Below are 6672 nucleotides of genomic sequence, written 5' to 3' on the forward strand. Positions count from 1 at the left end.
ATCATGAACTAGCATGGCAGTTCCACCGAAGTCATTGGACTTAAGCTCATCTGTCTTGCTGTTCTATCATGCCAGACTCACCCCGTGCATCTTCTGTGTCCACAGTTCAACCTATGCAGGAGGATAAGTAGGCAAAGGCCTTGACTCTTAAAGCATGACCCAGAAATTACACTGTAGCTCACATGGGATTGTCTAGTACTCAGCCATCTGACCACATTTGCTGCCAAGTAAGCGGAAAAACATAATCTTTATTCTGGGCAGTCATGTGTTCAGCTAAAGACTGGAGTTTCTATTCGTACACAGACAAAAAGGATATAGACTGTACTGTGCAATGTGGAAGCCACATGTAACTACTGAAATTAAACATAGTGAAATGCAGTAACAGTAACCATCATATTCCTCAGAGCACCTTGAAGGTACTCAATAGCCAAGGGTGACAGTGTGCATTTAGACCATTCCAATCCTCATGGCACACTCTACTGGCTAGAGTTGCTATCAGTACCGGCCATCTCAAGTTTCCCTCTTTCAGCTGTTTCCCATACATCCATCTAGATATGAAACTGATCCCTTCCCCTGAGTGTTACGAGATTTTCCAACATGAACTCCAAGTGTTATCTTAATGCTCCCATCCCTTCTTTACTATGAAGCCTATGTACCCACCATCTCCACCTGGGACTCTTCTTCACTGAAGTCTCTAGCTTGCATCACGTGGGATTGTCTCAAATGCATCAGGCCTTTGTATGGTCCATGTTTTTCCCTTGGAGCTTAACTTGCTCACCTTCCTCTCCTGCCTAATTTGCTAAATTTCATTGTCGCCTGATGACCAAGTTACCCCACACTGCCCCATTGCCTTTAGAACATCCTGAGCAATATTCCACCTGAGGATCACATACTGAGCTGTCATTTTTGTTTGGTTGGGTGTTTTTTGGGGGGGTACTTTTTTTTGAGACAAGGTTTCTATGTGTAGTTTTGGTGCCTGTCCTGGATCTCACTCTGTAGACCAGGCTATCCTCAAACTCACAGAGATCTGCCTGGCTCTGCCTCCTGAGTGCTGGGATTAAAGGCATGTACCACCACCGCCTGGCTCTGAACTGTTACTTAATATCAGATGCTTATCTCCTCCTTGAATTATCTTACCAGACTTTCTACCTGACATTGGTATACTCATCAGACTGTATGCAGTGTGCTCATTGAGAACATGTGTGACAGGAAAAATATTTCCCTTTTCATATTCATAAGAAAACTAGCAACAATTAGTACTACTTAGCTGTGGTTTTAAAATGTCATTTAAATTTATGTTTCTTCCTTGGTATTCATGAGATTTGGTTCCAGGACTCACAAGAATACCAAAATCTCAGGCTGCTCAGTGTATACACATACATATGTAGAGTTTTCAGATAATCTGTGCATATCCTTCTGTATACTTTAAGTCGTCTCTGAATTACCTATAAATCCTAATGCAATGTCAATAGCCCACATCACTTCACTTACGTGGATTTGGTGTGGTACTTGGTGCATAGTAAATTCAAGATTTTACTCTCTGGAATTATTCTTTAAAAGTCTTTCCATTCTGCAGTTGGTTGCATGTATGGCTAAATGCACAGCCTATGGATGCAAAGTGTCAACTACAGAAGTCCGGCAGTGGGTGAGCTACGGTGACTTGTCCAAGAAGGTCCAGCTGAACAGGAAGTATAAATGATGATGTGAGTTGTGTCTGGATCCTCTCAGGAGGCTAGGGTTTCAGAACAGCTCCTGCAGTGTGTGAGCATAGAGAAATACTCTTGGGCAGTTCCACCAACAAACTCTACTTTTCTCTCCTTAAGAGAAGTTATGTTTCATCTTTGCCCACAAGCCAAAAGAGTACCCAAGAGACACAGAGACACAAAGCCCCTCTCAAATCCTTTCCTTTGTGGTTCACTTTGGCCATGGTTGTCCGCACTGACTTCTTAATATCCCTTTAAGAGCAAGAAGCATGAATTAGATGGCTATCCATCCAAATTCAAGGACGTCCAGACTTTTTAAAAAACCTGTTATTCTTTCTTTTTTCAGTGGGGGGAAAAAAAAAAACCATAGACGATGGTTTTGTACAGACCAGCGTAAGTCCGTGGTATGCTCTTGTGGCTTCAGAGCCACGTGGGTGACAACCACTGCCATTAACTTCTGCTTTGTTTGAGGCGTATTTCTTTGCTTACCCAAAGCTGCACCTACCAAGCCTTCTTCTAAAAAGAGAGCTGCAGCTAGCCCAAACCTTCTATAGTCCGCAAGAACACTGTGAGACTGTAGGAGTATCCTATGTGGATCTAGTGCAGTTGGGTTGGGGAACCCAAACACTACAGTCAGTCCAATGTCATGTACTGACTTCCCACTGAGAGTGGAATACTGCTTCACACAGGGGAGAGTCACACACTCTGTGAGGAGGCCTACTTAGAGGGACAAAAAGCATGGGCGTGGGGGCAGAAAGTCTACTACACTCTTAACCCTTTCACTTACATTTACAAATCGAACCAACTCCCAAAGTTCTCTTAATGCTTTCACTTCTTCACTTATAAAATAGACACATTTTCTTGAAGGATTATTATTATTCTGGGAGGATGAAGTCTTACTATGCTACCTAGGTTGACTTACAACTTCTTGGCTTAAACACATGATTTTCCTGCTTCAGACTCCAAGTAGCTGATATCACAGGTGTGCAGGCATGTGGCACTTTGCCTGCCTTTGGCGGGATGGTTTTAAGGGGGAAAAAATGAAAGAATGGACGTGAAAGTAGCTCGTCAAAAAAGTTAATCTGACTAACCACTTTACCAAATTGTTACACACGATCCAGTCTCTAAAAGAATTTTCAAAAACAATACTAGAAAACAGACAATGATAATAATAATTTTTAAATAGGACTGTACATTTTATTTGTTGAGAAATACAATCTTTTTCCTACTCCTGTCATTCTTGTACCTTACTACCTGTCTATGAACCCTTACACTTTGCTGAATCCCTCCCAATCTCATCAAACACCTTAACCAACATTCTCTGGATTATGGACTATTCCTTTCTCTTACTCATCCTCACCAGAAAGATCAATATAGACCACATACAGGTATTAGTTACTGATTTCCATTGCTACAAGAAAACAAATGAAAGGTGAATGACAGACAGACTGAGAGGCAGCTGACCACACTGTCCACGGTCCTGAGCAGAGCAATGAACATGGGTGTTCAACTTGCTTTCTCATTTCCCCCTTCTTGTTCAGCCTGGGAGCCTGGCCAATGGGATGGTTCCAGTCACATTCAGAGAGGGTCTTCCTTTGTTGGTCCAGCCCTTTCCAGATGCTCCACTGAGGACACAACAGAAACATGTCTGCTGAGTGATTGCAAACCTAGTCAAGTTGACAATGAAGATCAGTCATCATAGTATCTGGGTCCCTCCCATTTCCCCGGGTCATCATTTTATGTCTCATTGTGTCTTGGGTAACTTTCATCAGGAAAGCCTGGGGACGGAGCATACAGAGACAACAGATCTCAGGGAATGTGAGTAGAAGAACAGGAAAAGGCAGCATTCCTCCTTTGAAGAAAGGGGAAGGCCAGGAGACTTCCATTAAAGTAGTTGCTTTACCCTGTCATTTGTACAGACACACCATAAAGTAGTAGTAACCCATCTGAGTGAAAAGTTCATTTAACCTTCAAAGGGCATCTCAAGGCAAAGTTTGAGTTCTGAGTGGTCCATCACTGTCAGGGAAGCAGGGTCCAGGTGCTTGCTAGTCACATCAGCATCCTGTCTAGGGACCCTGTGTACCTCAGTCAGCAGAACAGGTGTTCTCCCAAAAGCTGCTTCAGCATCTGGTGTCTACACAATGACAGATCTCCTCACCAAAGAACAGGTTGTTCTTGCAAATGTATCTGCAGTTTTGTAGAAAGACCTATATCCCCAAACCCACGAAGAACGTTTGTGTTCTGCTAGTGCAAAACAAACAAAAGAAAACCCACAACCAGTGACCAAAATAAACAAATAGATAAAAAGCCAGACCTCTCCATTTTCTTTAGCTCCCACTGTCTTAATCTCAATTTCTAAATTGAAGCCAGTATTTCTCTGCTACACATACACTTGAGATTTCTTCTCATAAACCCATGAGAAGGGGGCATCTCACTTCGCATGTGTATGTTGTATATACATGTCTATGTGGGTATGTGCACAAGTATGTGCATATGTACACGGGAGCACATCACATCTGTATGAAAGCCAGAGGTCAATATCAAGTATCTCTCTTCCTTTGTCACCTTACGTTTGGAACAGTGCCTCTCACTGAACTTAGGCTGGCTGGTTCTACAGCTGTGTAATAATATGTGACCCTTCTTTGTCTCTGGGTCCATTCATTTCACATAATGTCCTCAAGGTCAATTTATGTTGAGGTATGCATCAGTGTTTTATTTCTCTTACTTTAAAGAAAAAAAAAAGCAAATCTTCTTAACAGTTCTCGGTTTGGAGCAAGACTGAAAGAAGAGCACAGAGACTTCTCACGCCCTCTCACGTATAACCTCCCTTTTGTTCCCCAAGGAAGTGGTACATTTGTTATAATTATGGTTCCTGGTTCCTATCCCTTATGTCATCATTTCATGCGACTAATTGTCACTTATCCTTTTTAGTTACTTCCACTGTTACCATCCCATGAACCACTGATCATTTAGCTGGGGTGTGTCAAGTAGCCAACTGGTAGATCTTCAGTCTATGCTAATTGTCGAGCTTTGCTGTGAGTGGAAAAAAGTCAAGTGCCTGTTTTCAGAAATGTACTGCTTTAAAACTTAGGGGGAGGCCGTTGGCACCCTGAAGGTTTCTGGGGCTTAGTGAGAGGAAGCTGCCTGTGAATCTGTTTTGCATGAGGCAAGTTTCTTTTTCACTCAGCAGATACTCGTTGTACAAAATAGTAGATTTCATTGTGACATTTTCCCATACATGCCATGACGGTTAGCTTTTTCAACTTGACACGGCCTAGAATCACCTACGTTGGGATGGCTTGCGGAGGACTGTCTTAATAAAGTTCACTGATGTGGGAAGACCCAGCCCACTTTGGGCAGCACCATTCCCTAGGCAAAGGCCCCCTAACTGTGTGAAAAGAGACTCTGAGCCCAGCACAAGCAAATGAACGTACATGCATTTACGTTTTGCCCTCCTCTTGTCTGTAGATGTGAGGTAACCAGCTGTTTGAAGTTCTTGTCTGGACTCCCCCATAAGGCTGCCTTGAACTTGGACTTGTAAGCCAAATAAACTCCTTTCTCCTCACAGTTGCTTTCTGTCAGGATGTTCTGCACAGACATGAAAGTAGAACACACGCCTATAATATACTTTGAACAGATTTATCCCCACCCCATACACTTTTTATCTCCCTTCTCCCTGATCCCCTTCTACATTGAAGACTTTTTTTTCTTTCTTTCTCTATATTTAACATATGATAGAGAACATTCAGTATTTGTCTTTCTAAGTCTGGCTTATTTCACTTCACGTGAGATGCTATCTGTTTCCCCACTGAGGACATGACATGGTTCCTCTTGACAGCCTGTGTGGGGAGTTCTAGTAGTTACTCAGACCCATGCCTGAAGAGTGATCCAGTCCTCCTCGATTGGGGGTGGTTGTCCTTTTAAGTCAAGTGTGCAGCTTTGGAATGGAAGCACCTGGAGCTAAAACAAGGAAACAGATCTCTGCCTAGCCAGCTCCATCAGCAGACTCAACCCTGGAGATCAATGGCCTGACCTAGCGCAGTCAGATTACTCTCATATCCTCCTTTGTTTGTGTTCCCTTATGGCTAATTTTCCATACTGCCTCTGTGCACATACCGCATTTTCTTTCTACATCCTTTGATGTCGGACACCTAGGCTGACTCAATAACTTAGCTATAGGGAATTGCACCACCACCTTCCAAAGCCTTGGCTTCCTTACCTGTGAAACGAGTAACATGATGTCGATTCCTGCCAAGATCAATGCAGTTGTGGAAAGTACCTCTAGGCACTTAGAGAAAAGGAAACTAAAGGACAAGTGGGTGAAACCATTCCCCAACTTTGGGGTGGTTCGTTCACGGCAAGCAGAGTAAACGTTCTTAGGACTGGCCCTAGGTACCTCAAGAAGGTGTTTTGAGGAGTCGGGGATGGGTGTGAGCAGGATTCTTGGAGGGGAGCACACCTCCAGGAGAGGTCCTGCTAGGCTCTGTTAATATCAACCACTTTCCTGTTTCCAGTGTTCCAGACTACGTTCACGACCTCTTATCTCCTCTCTCCCTATAAACTGCTCTTCTGGCAAGCCCTCTTAGCTTTAAAAAGGGTTCCCCAAAGGGCCCCGATTTCCTTGGGAATTTCTTAGGTTAAAAAAATAGAAAACAAGAAGACTTGTCCAGGAGAATCTCTTTTTCTTAGAGACCCCAATCTCTTCTTCACAGGATGGACATGTTAAAAACTTGTCTTCGTGGTAGCGTAAAATGGTGAAAAAATAAATGGAAGGAAGGACGCAGAACTGAATGAAGGATGAATAAATGACACGGGGCCAAGATTAGAAGGCAGAGAGAGGTCCTTGCTTGCTGCCACTTCCTGCACAGCTGCTTTTAAGATCACGGGGCCATCTCCTACACAATGTTTCTTCCTCTCGGTTCCAGCTCACCCGGCTCAAAGCTTTAATGCAGAGCACCGCCCTTCCAGC

General features: G+C 43.4%; 1 long non-coding RNA gene across 1 annotated transcript; it reads right to left on the reverse strand.

The window, feature by feature from the left end:
• Window positions 1–2933: 2933 nt before the first annotated feature.
• Window positions 2934–6615, reverse strand: LOC118590288. The gene is made up of 3 exons (XR_004945725.1): window positions 5923–6615; window positions 5138–5291; window positions 2934–3328 (listed from the first exon to the last, which is right to left on the reverse strand). It is a non-coding gene; the product is annotated as an uncharacterized LOC118590288 (long non-coding RNA).
• Window positions 6616–6672: the final 57 nt, after the last annotated feature.

Source organism: Onychomys torridus, chromosome 8 (assembly GCF_903995425.1).
Source record: "Onychomys torridus chromosome 8, mOncTor1.1, whole genome shotgun sequence".
NCBI lineage: Eukaryota > Metazoa > Chordata > Mammalia > Rodentia > Cricetidae > Onychomys > Onychomys torridus.